The sequence below is a fragment of the Hyperolius riggenbachi genome, chromosome 10, assembly GCF_040937935.1.
Source record: "Hyperolius riggenbachi isolate aHypRig1 chromosome 10, aHypRig1.pri, whole genome shotgun sequence".
In the NCBI taxonomy this organism is placed as follows: Eukaryota; Metazoa; Chordata; class Amphibia; order Anura; family Hyperoliidae; genus Hyperolius; species Hyperolius riggenbachi.
The window spans coordinates 137,431,880-137,448,896 of record NC_090655.1 but is presented as its reverse complement, the minus strand read 5'-3'; the positions used below and the strand labels follow the sequence as shown (position 1 = coordinate 137,448,896).

The window sequence follows — 17,017 nt, the reverse complement described above, 5'->3', positions numbered from 1 at the left end:
GTTCTTTTGGATTTGTGAGGGTTGTTGTCCTGGACAACATGGGCGGTATTGAGTGGGTTTTCTTGGGTGCTCCCCTGTGGCCTGTACGTGAACCGTCAGGGGAAACACCTCTTCCCTTGCCCCTCCCTCTTTCACCGGATTTCTTCCTCATTTCACTTATCCTTACAGTACACGCTGACTGGCAGCAGTACAGTGGCAGTACAGAAATGCTATACAGTACCACTATTCCCAGCAGCGACACAGAGCACAATGCTATACAGTGACGGGTGAGCGGTGTACCACTATTCCCAGCAGCGACACAGAGCACAATGCTATACAGTGACGGGTGAGCGGTGTACCACTATTCCCAGCAGCGACACAGAGCACAATGCTATACAGTGGCGAACGAGCGGTGTACCACTATTCCCAGCAGACACAGAACAGTACACAGAATGCTATATAGTGTGGCTGAACGAGCGGTGTACCACTATTCCCAGCAGACACAGAACAGTACACAGAATGCTATATAGTGTGGCTGAACGAGCGGTGTACTACTGTTCCCAGCAGACACAGAACAGTACACAGAATGCTATATAGTGTGGCTGAACGAGCGGTGTACTACTGTTCCCAGCAGACACAGAACAGTACACAGAATGCTATATAGTGTGGCTGAACGAGCGGTGTACTACTGTTCCCAGCAGACACAGAACAGTACACAGAATGCTATATAGTGTGGCTGAACGAGCGGTGTACTACTGTTCCCAGCAGACACAGAACAGTACACAGAATGCTATATAGTGTGGCTGAACGAGCGGTGTACTACTGTTCCCAGCAGACACAGAACAGTACACAGAATGCTATATAGTGTGGCTGAACGAGCGGTGTACCACTATTCCCAGCAGACACAGAACAGTACACAGAATGCTATATAGTGTGGCTGAACGAGCGGTGTACTACTGTTCCCAGCAGACACAGAACAGTACACAGAATGCTATATAGTGTGGCTGAACGAGCGGTGTACTACTGTTCCCAGCAGACACAGAACAGTACACAGAATGCTATATAGTGTGGCTGAACGAGCGGTGTACTACTGTTCCCAGCAGACACAGAACAGTACACAGAATGCTATATAGTGTGGCTGAACGAGCGGTGTACCACTGTTCCCAGCAGACACAGAACAGTACACAGAATGCTATATAGTGTGGCTGAACGAGCGGTGTACCACTGTTCCCAGCAGACACAGAACAGTACACAGAATGCTATATAGTGTGGCTGAACGAGCGGTGTACTACTGTTCCCAGCAGTGACACACAATGACTGGGGGGGACCCTGGCTAGCGTGGCTGGAGCGCGAACTACCCTGCCTGCCTACCCAAAGCTAAACCCACAGACAAATGGCGGAGATATGACGTGGTTCGGGTATTTATTTACCCGAACCACGTGACAGTTCGGCCAATCAGAGCGCGTTCGGGTCCGAACCACGTGACCCGTTCGGCCAATCACAGCGCTAGCCGAACGTTCGGGGAACGTTCGGCCATGCGCTCTTAGTTCGGCCATATGGCCGAACGGTTTGGCCGAGCACCGTCAGGTGTTCGGCCGAACTCGAACATCACCCGAACAGGGTGATGTTCTGCAGAACCCGAACAGTGGCGAACACTGTTCGCCCAACACTAACAGTATCCCTTTAAACATATTTGACAGGATCTTGTTGAATGTATTTTGGTGGCTGTGCACCTATTTGTGTACAGGCTCAACCACTGCTCATCAGTAGCGGACAAAGCCAGCAGTGGGCCCCTGTGCAGAATAAATGTAGGGGGCCCCATAGGAGGGGGCATGGTCATAACAGATCAAAGTTAGATCCAAATAATGTTGATACCATAAAAGTACATGACCCTAAGGGCTCAAACCCACTAGAAGCCTCTTATAATGGCTTAGTGATAGTGATTTGAAAAAGCTCTTGCTAATGCAATGCTATGGGGGATTTTTTATAAAATCACATCGCTCAAGTGGGATCACACCCATAGTGTTACATTAGCAAGAGCTTTCCAAATCACAACGTGCTCAGAAAAGCACTCCTAGTGGCTTCCAGACCTAAGTCACATTCTATGGGCACTGTATTAATGAAGCACACATTTTATACTTGTATATGACTGGGCCACAAATAATTATCTCTGATTCTCATGTGTTACAGAGAGAAATACATGCAGAAGAGCCTAGAGGGCAATCATGCTCTAACATAGATGCAGCTGCATGGGCCCCTAGAGGACATAGGGCACCTGTGCGGCTGCACGGCCTGCACGGGCCTATGTCTGGCACTGCTGCTCATGCATGGGTGTGGTCCTCGCCTGCCAATGAGCATGAAGCCATTCCTGCATAGATTTTTTTACTTCATGCATGAGCGGCCTTGTGCTTGTGTTGTCTGCCTAAAGCCAGAATAAGTTGATCCATATACAGTAGTTTAATTCTGCCCCTCCTCGCCCAAAGGACACTTTTAACATAGCATTTGTTCCTTGCTGCATGTTACTTAAGTCATGGGACAGAGTAGGAAGTAGATTCTCTGTGAACCAGAAACAAGTAGTTCTTTGCACCTGCAGCCTTATGAACTTTGTATTATTTCATCCATATCTATCAATGCTTCATCCATGCCAAGCCAAGCATCACTGGTATTTCACACCTTAGCTTTAATCAACATTTGCAAAGTAGAATGTATACTTTAATGTATTCATGCATTTGTTAAATATTCATGGTTAAAGGACAACTTATATGAGAAGAATATGGAGGCTGCCATATTTATTTCCTTTTAAGCAATACTAGTTGCCTGGCAGTCCTGCTGATCTGTTTGGCTGCAGTAGTCCCTGAATAATACAAGAAACAAGCATGCAGCTAATCTTGTCAGATCTGATAATAATGTCAGAAACACTTGATCTGCTGCATGCTTGTTTGGGTCTATGGCTAAACGCATTAGAGGTAGTGGATCAGCAGGATAGCCAAGCAACTGGTATTGCTTAAAAGAAAATAAATATGGCAGTTTCCACATACCTCTCGCTACTGTTGTAGGGATGCTCATTCGGCTGAAATTTCCACATGTCTGATCGGAAATATGAATTTGAAATCTTAGTGCGAAATTGGATATTCGTTGAAATCCAAAATACTGATAGTTTGTAATTTTAGGCCAATCAGAGCATTTTGAATGAATAAGCCAATCATGTAGTAATTATATAATAATTATAGCCATGGATGAAGCCCTTCAATGCAAGAAAAGCATGCAAGCCCTCTTTACATGCAGATATAGAGTTTCGCATGACTACTTCCTGAGATAAGGTATTTTAAGTTTTTAACCACTCTCCTTGTGAAGGGTCCTTTTCTAAATAGATGGTAAACACTTTTTTTCCTCCCTATGCAGATCATATCCCCTTGTCCATTGTACAACTCTAGGGACAAAAAGCTAATTTATCAATCTTTTGTATTGCCCTCTGATGTACTTATACATGTTAATCAGGTCAACTCTCAGTTGCCTTTTTTTCCCAAGCTAAATAAGCCCAATTTGTCCAATCTTTCTTGGTAAGTGAGATCTTCCATCCCTCTGATTAATTTAGTTGCCTGTCTTTGTATCCGTTTTAGAAGGGCAATGTCCTTTCTATAGTATGGTGCCAAAAACTGTGTCCCATACTCCAGATGTGGACTCAAAAGTGGTTTATACAGAAGTAGTAGTATTATAACATCTCAAGATTGTATTTCCCATTTTATGCATCCCAGAATTTGATTAGCTTAAGCTACCACTGCTTGGCATTGTATACAGTTACTTAACTTAATAACCATTAACCAATATTCCCAAGCCGCTCTCCAAGTGTAATGTTCCCAGCAGAATGCCATTTATTTTATACAAGCTGATGGCCCGGTGTTGCCTGGGTATGTATTTGACTGGTGTTGGCTGTGCCCACTTTTCTAACCCTAACACACAATTACTCAATTTCTCAATGACCAAGTTTGTGAGCTTTGTAGTCTTTGGCATCAATCATTTGCAGTGAAATGAAACAAATCTAATTGGCTGTGGCTCCATCCCCTTTTCTGAATTTGAGCCCCAGTCACCCAATGACCAACTGTACCAGTTTTTCGGCTTGTGCCATTAACAGTGCAAGAATGGCAGCAATTAAATATTACCCTAGAAAATCGATAGGTGAATTTTGATTGGCTTTTGTAGGTTCCACCCACTTTACTTAATATTAACTTCTTAAGGACAACAGGCTTTACAACCTTTATTAATTTAATTACACTTTTTCATTATAATAAAAATAGTGAGTTTTTTTTCTTCTTTTTCCCCACGATACCCCCCTCCTCCCCGCCAGCCAATCACAGGGATCAGCTCTCATAGACATCAGCCTATGAGAACCGATCACTCTCTGAGCATCCCAGGAGGGCAGCCGTGTGACACGGCTGTCCCCAGTACAGCACTGCCATAGATCGCTCTGCTGTACAGTGTAAATAATGGCGGTTTCGCAGTCTAACAGTCTCCTAGCGGTGATCACCGCTAGGAGACTGATGACAGAGTAGAGCTCCGTCGTTCAAGCGGAGATGTGTGCGAATCGGCATGCGCACGATCCCCAGCAAAACATGCCCCCAGGACTTGACATTAAATGGCGTTACGTGGTCCTGGGGGAGCCGCTGAATATACGCCAATTGGCATCACGCGGTCGTAAAGATGTTAATCCCAGTCACCCATTGACCAACTGTGCAAAGTTAGAGAACGCTAACCTACCATTAATTGTGTAAGAATGGCTGAGGTTTACATAGTCCCAGTGAAATTTGTATTTGTCTCTACCCACTTGGTATGTCCAAGGTGCATGATTTTACATTTATCAACATTAAATTTCATCTGCCACGTGCCTGCCCATATGGCCATGTTGGAATATGTCACTATCCATCTTGGTGTTGATTATTCTGTATAATTTTGTATCATCTGCAACAATGGCTACATTACATTGTATTCCGTCTACTAAATCATAAATAAATTGAAAAGAATTGGACCAAGCACTGACTCCTTTTATTATTATTTTGTATGTACTGTATACTAAATATACCCCTGTGGTACCCCACCCCATTTTGTGATTATTCTATGCTATACAATTGAACTGAACAATTGAATTGAATTGTATAGCATCCCTTAGGATACTTTCAAATAATTTACACACACTTTACACTTTACTATAATTTCCTGGTTCTGATTTTTTTCCCCATCTTGAATAAGGGAAAAACATCAGCTGTAAGCAAGTCATAAGGAACTCACCCACTTGAAAGAGAATCACAGAAAACAAGATAAAGTGGCATATCGATAACTCAGCTTAACTTTTTAAATACCCAGGGGTGGATGTCATCTGAGCCAGGTGCCATGTCTATCTTGATCTTATTTAAACATGACTGCACACCTTCCTGTGTTAGGGAATTAATGCTGAATGATAAACAGCCCAGGGCCATGTTATGAGCTAAAGGCATCACCTTAGTAAAGACAGAATTAAAGAAAGCTTTTAAAATTTCTGCTTTAGCTTGGTCTTCCACAATCAAGTTTGCCAACTGCTCTTGTAAAAGGCCTCTGCCTTCTTTCTTTTTGAGTTTATATATTTGTAAATCCTTTTAGGATTTGACTTTATATTACTAGCCACTTTTGTTTTGCTTCCAGTTTTGCAAGTCTGATTAACTTTTTCCTTTTTGCAATTATGTTAAATTCATTATGTTTTAGTGCAGATGCAGTCCCCTCATTCTTTAGGGCACTAAATGCATTCCTTTTACACTTAATCATGTCCAAAACATTATTGTTTATCCATGCTGGCCTTTTTTAGATCTAGATTTTTTATTTCAGTAAGGTATGTAGATTCTACAATAGTCATTAGGAATCTGCCACTTTGTGTCCTTTTACTGTAAGTTACTATCCCAGTCTACCAGTCTTCATGAGTGCCTGAGCTTCTTAAAGTTAGCCTTTTTAAAAATCATAGTTTACTTTTAGCTGTCCCCTTGTTCACAACCCTGTTGAGTACTAGGTCAAAGTAACTATTTTATGGTCACTATTTCCCATTCCCAAACGTTCTCGAAAGTGCACATTAGATATCATCTGGTCTACTTAAAATTACCAAATTGAGCAGTGCATCTCCCCTGGTTGGTTTGGTTATTACCATCTGAGTTAAGTAATTGTCTTGCAGTGTTGATATGAATCTGTCACTTTTACTGGAGTGAGTGGCTTCATTTTTCCAATTAATGTCTGGATAATTAAAATCACCCATAATTAGGACCTCACTTCCTCCATGTCATTTATGTGTGAAGGTTTGTAACAGACCCCAGTAAGCAATGGGCAACTCTTATTTGTGGTGTGAACATTTACCCATACAGATTCCGTCCTGGTGCACACCGACCGGTTTTTGATGCGTTCCACAAACCGCTTCTGCCTGTGAAAATGCTTGGCTAATATATTTCAATGGGATGGTGCACACCAGCGGTTTGAGGTTTTTAGCAAATCGCAAACGTGGGTCCTGCAGCACTTTTGCGGTTTGCAGATGCGTTTCTGCCTCAATGTAAAGTATAGGAAAAGCTCAAACTGCTCTAAAAAACGCTAGGCATGTTTAGAAAACGTCTCTAAACATGCCTAGAATCGCTCTTAAATCTGCTTCAAAAACCTCTAGCGTTTTGCAGATCTGCTAGAGGTTTTTGGTGTGCACTGGGCCTCCATGGTGTCACAGTTAACAGCCATGTTTTCCATCAAAACTGGAGGTAAGGAAGTTTTAAAAACATACAGACTGCCCTCCTTTTCTATTTGATCTCTTTTCTAAAATTCTGTAATCTTCCAAATTTGCCATCCATTCATGACAAACATCCATCTATGTTTCTGTTACGCCTACAGTATTATTGGCTTTATCTCTTAATCAATCTTATCTGAAAGGGTTCTAACATTGATTAGCATGCATTTTATATTACCACCACACTAGTTCCCTCCTTACTCTTTGAGCTCCCCGTTTACCCCCCTCCCCCGCCTCTATATTCCCAGGGTCCCATTGTCTAGCTACTCTGTTTAATTCCCCTTTAGTCTCTTCTCCCACCCCCTCCCCAGGGCCTAGTTTAAAAACTAGTCTAACCATCTATACCCCCAGCACAGCAGCACCCTCTCCATTTAGGTGCAAGCCATCCCTACAGTAGAGCCTGTAGCCAACTGAAAAGTCTGCCCAGTTCTCAAAAAACCCAAATCCTGGTGGGTACAAGTCAAAAATAATTTTTCAAAAAGACCTTGTCGTTTTTGAAAAAATCGATTTTAACCACTTTCGGATTTCCCAGACGCTTAACTACGCCCCTATTGACTTAATGAGCGGATCAGGGGCGTTTATAAACGCCCCTGCCGCTATTGTGCTGTGCGGACACGATCGTGCGCGTGCACGCGCGCGCTCCCGCGCGCCCCCGCTCCCGCGCGCTCCCGCGCTCCTGCCCGCGGGTGCGCGCCCCCGTGCGTGCACATGCGCGTGCACCAGCTTCATTTATCTCTGTGTGGGATTGATGAATGGGAGTAATTACTCCCATCACCAATCAGATGCCTGTAACCATGAATGAGCACTGCTATAAGCCAATAGCAGTGCTCATTCATTTGTGAGGTTTATAAACAATGTTGCCAGCACTTGAGAAGATACAGTTACCTTGTAATCACTCCTGAGAGGATTACAAGGTAACTGGATCTTCTTTACTTGTATTCTGACTGCCACCTAGTGGATTTTATAAATAAACCAGGACTTATAAATAAATATACCAGGACTATATACCCCTGATCTACCCTGATCTACCCTGATCAACCCTGATCTAATCCTAGCCTCCCTTGCTTTTTTTTTATGGTTGGAAATATAGAAATAGTGTATCTTTTCATTTTTTTCTCTTTTTTCTTTTTAAAATGCATAGAGAATAACATTATTACTAAAATAAAATATCACCCTTGAAAAGCCTAATTTGTGGCGAAAAAAACAAGCTATAGATCATTCACATGTGATGAGTAGCAATAAAGTTATCAGTGAATGAATGGGAGGAGCGCTGAAATGTAAAAGTTGTTTTGGTTTTAAGGGAAGAAAACCTGTGATCCTGAAGTGGTTAAAAATACAAAGAAAAATGGTTTTTAAGTTGTCATTTTTTTGAGTTTAAAAAACATTTTTCTTTGTATTTTTGCATATATTCAGCAGTGATGCACTGGGAGACATCTCAAGCTCACTCAAACCTGAATTATCGCAAATTCTTTCTGTTTTAAGAGAGCAAACATTGTTTTCTTAGCATTTTAGTAAGGGGGCTTTTAGGACCATTGTAGCCCTAACACACTCCAATGAGTTCCTGGTCACCATGAGCTTGCTAGTTAGTCTGTACCTCTCGGTGTTACAAGCCCTACTCCATAGAGCCAAATGAATCCATGCCATGCACTGATGAGGATCAAACAATCCAAAACAGTCTGTATGCATGTTGGATTATTATGGCTCTGTACAATTTAACAAGCTGGCACATCATTGCATTCCAGCGGTTCTGGAGGTGTATAGCTTCTAAGGGTAACAATGGTTAATTTGCATATATTCAGCAGTGATGCACTGGGAGACATCTCAAGCTCACTCCAACCTGAATTATCGCAAATTCTTTGTTTTAAGAAAGCAAACTTTTGTTTTTCTTTGTATTTTTAAAATTGATTTTCTCAAAAATGACAAGGTCTTTTTGAAAGATTTCTACTAAGGATGGGACAAATTCACAATTTCTTTGAATCTGAATTTAAAAAGGTTTTCAAATATCTTGAACCTTTCGAATCACAAATCTAACGAATCCTGCACCTAAGAATTGTTTGATCCGTGATATAGTTGTGTATATATATATATATATATATATATTTATATATATGTGCCTTTAGTATTGGTAGCACGGTATATATGCCTTCAGTATAGGTAGCAAGGTATATGGGCCTTCAGTAAAGGTAGCAGGGTATATGTGCCTTCAGTATAGGTAGTAGATTATAGGAGCCTCAGTATAGGTAGCAGAGTATAGGGGCCTTCAGTATAGGTAACGGGGCATATGGACCTTTGGTATATGTAGCAGGGTATATGGGCCTTCAGTATAGGTAGCAGGGTATATGGGCCTTCAGTATAGGTAGCAGTGCATAGGAGCCTCACCTCAGTGGGCTTGATTTACTAACTGACGCTAAGTGATAGCGCCGGAGTGAAAAGCCACTCCGTGCCTGAAAAGTAGCTTTCCGGGCAGTAATAGCCACGTAAAGCTACATCGCGTACAGCCCAGCATAGTGCGCGCACAGCCATCAATAGTGCGCGGTGCGACGATAACATGGCACCTGCTGCCCAGTAAACATTGCACCCAGTGCGATGAAAGCGGGTTTTGGGGGCACTCGATGCGCCATTTTCATAGCACCGGGTGCGTGGTTTACAGGGCAGCATGTGCGATGTTATCGTCGCACTACGCACTATTAATGGCAGCGTGCACTACACTGGGAAGTGCGCAATGTATGGGCGCAAACCACCTAACTCCGTGGTTTGCGCCCACTAAGTATTAGGGCACACTAACCAGCTTAGTGCTGGTTAGTAAATCAGGGCCCATATAGGTAACAGGGCATAGGGGACTTCAGTATAGGTAGCAGAGTATAGGGTCCTTCAGTATAGGAAGCCCGTGCTCCTCCGTACCCCGCGGCCTCCTCTGCTCACCCCGCTGCATAAATAAGTTCCCGCTCACCTTCCCCGTGGAGCTTAGAGCAGCAGACCACTTCCTTACTTTCCTGTTCCCCCTAGTGGCCGGACCGGCTTTTACTGATGACGCAATAGTAAAAGCCGGTCACTAGAGGGAACAAGGAAGTTGGCGTGAGGTCTGCCGCTCCGCTCTGGATAGGTGAGCTGATAATGCAGGGGGAGAACGGAGGAGGCGGAGGGGGGGCAGAGAAGACGAGGGCGAGTGGAGGGAGCGACTGATGCACGGGGACGCAGCGCCGGGATTCGGCAAGCTGTAAATGGCGCTGGGATTTAATCCACGAATCCCAAATATTTCCCAATATTTGAGGGATTCGTGGGTTCCTTTAGGATTTGTCGTGACATCGCTAATTCTACTATACTCTTGCCAATTAACCATGGAATTTGGTGGTGTTGACTAAAATAAATGGCAGAATTCCTCTGAGTTCTGGGAGTGTAATTTTTACCGACTTTATAGTACACATTACAACAAAAGTTGGGTAGGTAGTACCTTTGGCTGGCCCACTTCAATTCATGGAGAGAATTTCAAAGACATAACAACAACTTCGGATTCTCTCCATAACTAACGCTGGACTACATACAACTGACTTTACTGACTTTAAAAAGCATTGTTTCTTTGAAGTATTCAAAACTGATATTCTCAAAAACTAGGCCTTTTTGGAACTTTGTGTTTCCACATCTCCCTAAGGTATCTGTCAAATGTGGTGAAGATTGCATTTATAGTGGCTTTGCAATTTACTGCGGAAATTGATGATATTGACTTTAATGCAGATGTTGGAATCTATCAACATTCCTTAGAATTCCACTCCATTTTCATATTCCAAGTTGGAATGCCGAGTTCCAATGGGAAAATCGTAATGCAGAGGAATTAGAATGCTCATCCCTACCCAAACCTCCCCGGTGCCCAATATTGAAAGTTTTTTTTTTGCTGCTGAGGCAACGCATATATAGGTAGATTTGTAGTGAAGGGGGGGGGGAGGTAAAGTTTGGCATAGTTGAGGGGGTCATTTAGGCCTTGCTCGGTCGTCAGTTAGGGTTAAGTATTGTCAAGGGGGTGGGGGGGGGGGGGTTGGTTAAGGTTAGCCATCAGCAGGGGAGTTAGTGAGGGTTAGGCAATGGCAGGGTGGGTTTTTTAGTGTTAGCCATCAGAAGGGGGTCATGTGTGAATGAATAGGGTTAGGTTTAGTGATAGTAAAAGTTCAGAATTAGCACTACCGATAAATGTATTCTACCAGGGGTTATCTATGGTTCTTTAATTTCCCCTAATGCCCGTTTTGCATGTATACCAGCTGTGGAGCCATTTGGTTTTGTTTACACCTCCCCCCCCCCCCTCCCCAAGACAAATGATCCCAGTCCTCCCCTGATATTTTTTATTCTATTTTTTAGTAGTTGTGAAAGTTGCTAAACAGGTAATTTGAACATAAAATTAATAATTGATTTTCTGCATTTACCTTTCAGATAGCACAAAGGGAATTTCACTATATCTTGTTCATTGCTCTGATTATTTCTGTTTTATGGCATTAATTCATCCTACAGGCTGTCGGAAGCGGAAAATGATGCAAAGCAATCGTGTTGAATACAAATCAGCTAGTTCATTAATATATCACAATAGGCAGCAGTAGTAGAAATACTGAATGATGAGAAAGGCAGTCTTTTGTGCCTACAAGGCCAAAGTCGTTGAATGGGAGCAAAAAAAGTAAATCATTGAAAACATTATTATATTTTAAGTACTACTTTTAAAAGCAAAGACATGCTAAATTAAATTACTGTAACTCATTATATAAATAATGCAATATCTACATAAATGCCTATTTCCATGTTATTTTTTAATTCATTGGCAGCACATTTTCACAGTAGTCTAGCTCTAGAACCTTGAATAGTCTATAACACTTACTACAAAACAGTAGAAGCAAAATTGAAACAAATGGCACTTATATCTGAAAAAATATCCAAAGAAGAGGACTAGATCCCTGAAAGCTTTGTATTATAAAACTTTTTTTATATACCTTTTAGCATTAAAGTTATCATTTTCTCAATATCTTGTTTTCACTGCCTGCATAATGCTAAGAATAATAGAAATGCACAGGCAAGGTCTTCAAATGAGGACTGTGGAGACTTTTTTTTTATTTGTATGGTACTTGTACATTTTTTTTTAAATAAAGCAAAATTAGAACTTAAAAAAATATATAATTAGTGATGTATCATTTTAAAAAAAAGTAAATGAAGATAATGGGACTTATTCAATTTTTTCATCTTCTGTTTAAAATAACTTAAGTAATCTGCAGTTGAAAAAGTAACAAAAAGTAGGTGTATTTTTTTGCTTGCTGATGGCTTAAAGTGTACTTGAAGGGGAAAAAAATGCCTCAAATGTGTGTTTACCTCAGTAGAGGGAAGACTCTGGATAATCCTGAGGCTTCCCCTGTCCCCCTTGCCTCCACCAATCCAGTGCTGGGACCCCTGGTAACCGCTTGATGAGGACTTTGTTGAGTGGTGCGCATGGTCGGACTTCCATCTGTGAGTAAGCCTGGCAATACTGGGCAGGCACAGGAACACCTTGTGCATTCACCATAGCATGGAGCCACTTGGATTCAGCTTTTAAAGCCAAGCCCAAGTGAGTCCGTGCTACTGAACAGGTACAAGGCATGCTGCACTGTGCGGCCATACTGGTTCATGTATGGGAGTACGGGAGTGCAGACTCAATCTTACAGAGGGCCTTTGCATCGAACGGTGGTCTGCTGGGATAAGTATATAACTTTTCTCCTGGGGATCTCGCGGGTTTGCTTTAAAAGCCATTTTATTGAAATGGAGAAAACTTAGGAGAGAAAGTTGGTGAATGAAATACAGTATGACTGTATTTCTTGTTTTGGAATGACAGTGGTTTTCCGTTACTCTTAATTTTACAAAATCTATTGTCCATCAAAGAATAAATTGACATTTTGGGATTAATGGCTGTCTTGTCAGGGTACTATTACTTAGCTCTTACCACTTGGGATTATGGGAAGTGTGTCCAACAGACAGTGCAAATTGCTAGGATACTGCAGTGGGCTAGACTCCTTTTGTATCATGATGTAAAAAAAAAGGAATAGGGATATATATATATATGTGTGTGGGTGTCTAGAAGTTTCATTGATTCAAAATATAAAAAGATTAATCATGCTTTTAATCCTAGCTGCTAATGGGAATTTTCTCTAAACTTCGAAATACTCTGTTAGCAGTCTTTCTCAATATGTAAAGGTGGGGGGTTTTATTATTATGTTTTATTTATATAGCATTAACATCTTCCCTACTGCTATACATAGTACAAAATATACAATAATAAGGAGCATAGATACATGAGCAGTTTAACACCCTGCACAATCAGGACATCCAACTCCTCAGTTACAAATACAGTACATACAATTAATGTGTAGTTAGAAAACCTCATCAAGACTGGTGCATGTATATTACATGTGTAAAATACACAGAACCATAAAACACTAAGGGGAAGTCCCTGCCCTTGCAAGCTTACAAGTATAGGCTTGTCTAAAGAGGTTGTGTCTTGAGGGTTCATTTGAAAATTTCCAGGCTTGTTGCATGATGGACAGGCTATGGGAAATGGTTCTGAAGGAGAGGTGACACTCCTGAGAAGTCCCAGCTATGACAGTCACATGTGACAAAGCTGGATGACAAGAGGAAGGAAGAAGTGAGGTTTCGTGAGGCATAGTATCTGGAGATGAAGCAGTATGTCTACTGCTAGAAAATGTGGTTTATTAACTCACCTGGAAGCAGAAAAACTGCCTATTTTCTATAGATTTCCAATATCAGATTCAAATACAGACGCAGGTTACATTAAAGAACTTTTTTGTGTTAAAAGTAAATGTGATGATAGAATGATATGGTTATTGAGCAGGACAACTCAGAGGCAAGCCCATAGAACAATCTTTAGCAAAGTCAAGAACTCTGGCCGTTACCTGCAGGTGTGATGAATGAACAAATGAAATGCTGAGGGATTAACTAGTAAAAAAGGGCGCTAGTCTACTTTAGGGGACCCACCGCAAATCCCCATAGACACTTTCAGCTGGGCTGCAAAACGGAACAAATGGCTTCCGTTTGCTTGTTGAAACCCCCACAAGCCATATACCCATGGATAGGTAAGCATGCCCTGTAACGAATTGGGAGGTTTTCGGTAACAGAAAGTTTAAATTGGCCGTGTAGGAGCCACCGAACGGCCTAAATCTCGGTTCCGTCGGCCATCTTAATTCTGCTGTGCAGGTCTCTTTCTTCCTCCTCATTGGAGGGTTTGTTAGCTGGCACGCCCCCACCTAACAATCCCTCCAATGAGGAGGAAGAAACGACCTGCAGAGCAAAACCAAGATGGCCGACGGACCCGAAATTGCGGTCGTTCCGAGGCTCCTACACAGTCAGTTCAAACTTTTTTTTTTACCGAAACCCGCAAAATTCGTTAGAGGACATGCGTAGCTACCCGGGGATATAAGGCTTGTGGGGGTTTCATCAAGCAAACGGAAGCCATTTGTTCCGTTTTGCAGCCCAGCTGAAAGTGTCTATGGGGATTTGCGGTGGATCCCCTAAAGTAGACTAGCGCCGTAAAAAAGTAACAAACCCACCTTTGAATGGCAAAATACTGCTTTTACAACATATGCCACATCTGATAAATGGTATTTTGATCACTAGTCAAGTTGTGTCTGCTGTGGTTAATGGCAAAATCTGTTAAATTATTTGACAGTTGGCAAGATACAGTTTGTGGATGTGTGTCTGTCTATAATACAACACATTCTCAGGCCAAATATGAACATAGGGTTGTTCATCTACACTGTAATTCAGGGCTTCATCTGCACAGAAGAAATTATGTTCTAGATTAGTGCGGTTCAGCTAAACACACTCAGCCTGTGCTGCATACCCTCCTAAAGATATGTTAGATTCTTCAAGGCACTGTACATTTGACTTACACAGCATCTCTCATGGTTCTTTCGCTAGTTATGTCCATGAAATAACTCATCATGAGGTCACTGTCTTAAGTGTAAACAAACTAATACTTTTATTCTATATACATTTCTGTGCGCTGTACCTGTCAGTACCGTGTCTGTCAAAAGAAGCCGCTCTCTCACCCTGCTTCTTTCCTAGATATGGACAATGACAGATAATTTTTATTGGCTGGCATACAAGCTTAATGCAGATTGTACACAGCTTGGACTTTTGTCAATCCAAATTGGTAGGGAGTGCCTTTGACTGACCCACTTCAAAACTACATACAATCTGCAATAAATGTGCATGCAAAACAGAAAACATGTACATCTCATTGAGTTGCTAATTGCACCAATTCTGAAACTAGTCATCCATTTAAAAGACCCAATTACTGTGCATGGATGTCTGCCAGGCAGTCTGAGTCAGCCAATGCACACACTGAGTACTATAATGTGAACCACAGCACTCCTGTACTTGGAAGACTTATTTTAGCTGCACTTAGTTTGCAAATACTGGATGGTCTTATTGCAGCAGCTCCAGATTTCTCTATGTGATAAAATTTCACTTGGCAAAACCTCACTGGGCTGTGCAAGGAACTTTGTATACAAAATTATGACGCCATTTTTCTAAATCTCGAATTGCTTGGAATACACGGTAGAGAAAATACATCATAGAGGAACTTTTAAGCTCACATGAAGATAGAGGAAGATTGAGGCTGACATTTATTCCCCATTAAATAATGTAAATTCCCTGGCTGTGCTGCCTCCACTGCCTCTAATACTTTTAGCCATAGACCCTGAACAAGCATGCATATCAGATGCCTGACTTCTTTAGCAACACACTTTTTCAGGTGTATGATTCAGACACTGTTGATACCAGAAAGATCAGCAGGACGGCCAGGCAACTGGCATTGGTAAAACGAAATAAATATGGCAGCCACGATATACCTTTAACTTTAAAAATTGTATATGGTAAAATAATCCCACTGAATAGGCTTTCCTAATCATGGTGACAATAAAGAGAACACATGGTATAGTACGACAGTGTATTCTAGGCAGAAAATATGAGTAATGAACAGGGGTTTGTAATGTAAAATTCTGTATGCAGCCATTAGCACTACAAACCAGGATGAATTCTATAAGACAGAGGAAACCTCTTAAAAAGGAGATGGGAGATGCCAGAAATCAATAGTGTTTTATGTGCACACTGCAGTGAAAAATTATAAAATGGAAAGTCACAAAATAGGGTCTCTCAAGGTCAACCATGGAGTAAAGCAAGTAAGGAAATCCAGGAAGCATGCTCTTGTTATGATCCCAATGTTTTTCTATCCGAGAAATCCAATCTATGTTTTAGCTTGATCTAATAATTTGAAAAATGTACTCAAAATACCATACATATATGATCATTTTTCTGAAGATTGTTTTCTGAACGATCAAAAAAAAAAAGTTTTCATATTTTTTTCTATCTGTTTTTTTTTTAAATACATTCAATCAGATATTTATAAAAAAATCCTGAATCTAATTTAAAAACAAAACAAAACAGGTATATCAATCTGATTGAATCATGTATAGCAATTTTAGGTTGAATTACGTCAGCTTTCACTGGTGCTGAATGTGTAGAGTGTCATGAAAAGTCGGTAAAAAAATCAAACATGCTGATAAGTAAACAAATGTTGATTCAGGTAATACCATTAAATCAGCACTTGTCGGATTGATGTTGGCATACTGCTCCATGGCTAATGCCAGAACCAGAACTATACCTAATTTTCCTTAATTAAAACTAAAAAAATAAAAAAACAGCCTAACCCTGCCCCCTAAAGGAATCCTGTATCTGCCAGCAGAGGAAATGGAGCTTTGAAATAGAGAGTAAGAAAAAAAATCCCCCCTCTGCTTGAAGAGCCCTGTCACTATGGTAGAGGTGGGTGTTTCCATGAAATGGAAGGGCAACATAGCCCTCCATTCCAAAAACATTGGGATCTCATCACTGTAAATTCTGATTTATCAGATAACCCCCCTCTTTTGCATAGGGGTCTACAAATAGTGAAGGGACTGACCTCAAACTCTCAGCTCTCAGTTAAACTTACACTGAAGCAAAACACATTATGATATATTGAATTGTATGTGTAGTAGTACGGATAATTAATAAAACATAGTAGCAAAGAAAACAGTCTCATATTTTTATTTTCAGTTATATAGGTTTTTTTTTTATAACATTGCATCATTCTCTAATATTTGCAATTTACACAATACACTCAGCATTCTAAATGATTTTCACAGAGCAGGCTAATAAACTTTTGAACTTTACTCTGCAGAAAAACAAAATACAGTGACAGAC

General features: G+C 41.2%; 1 long non-coding RNA gene across 2 annotated transcripts in view; it reads right to left on the bottom strand.

Annotated features, from left to right (window-relative positions):
* The window catches only part of LOC137535667 (uncharacterized), a 95,219-nt gene extending 80,805 nt beyond the window's left edge, over nucleotides 1-14,414 (bottom strand). Inside the window, exons 1-2 of one of the 2 annotated variants that reach the window (XR_011024431.1) lie at nucleotides 14,326-14,408; nucleotides 11,173-11,258 (exon numbers count right to left, since the gene is read on the bottom strand). This is a non-coding gene — a long non-coding RNA (uncharacterized lncRNA). Of the gene's footprint in view, nucleotides 1-11,172; nucleotides 11,259-14,325 lie in introns of both variants that reach the window. The other variant, XR_011024430.1, reaches the window with a different exon arrangement.
* Nucleotides 14,415-17,017: the final 2,603 nt, after the last annotated feature.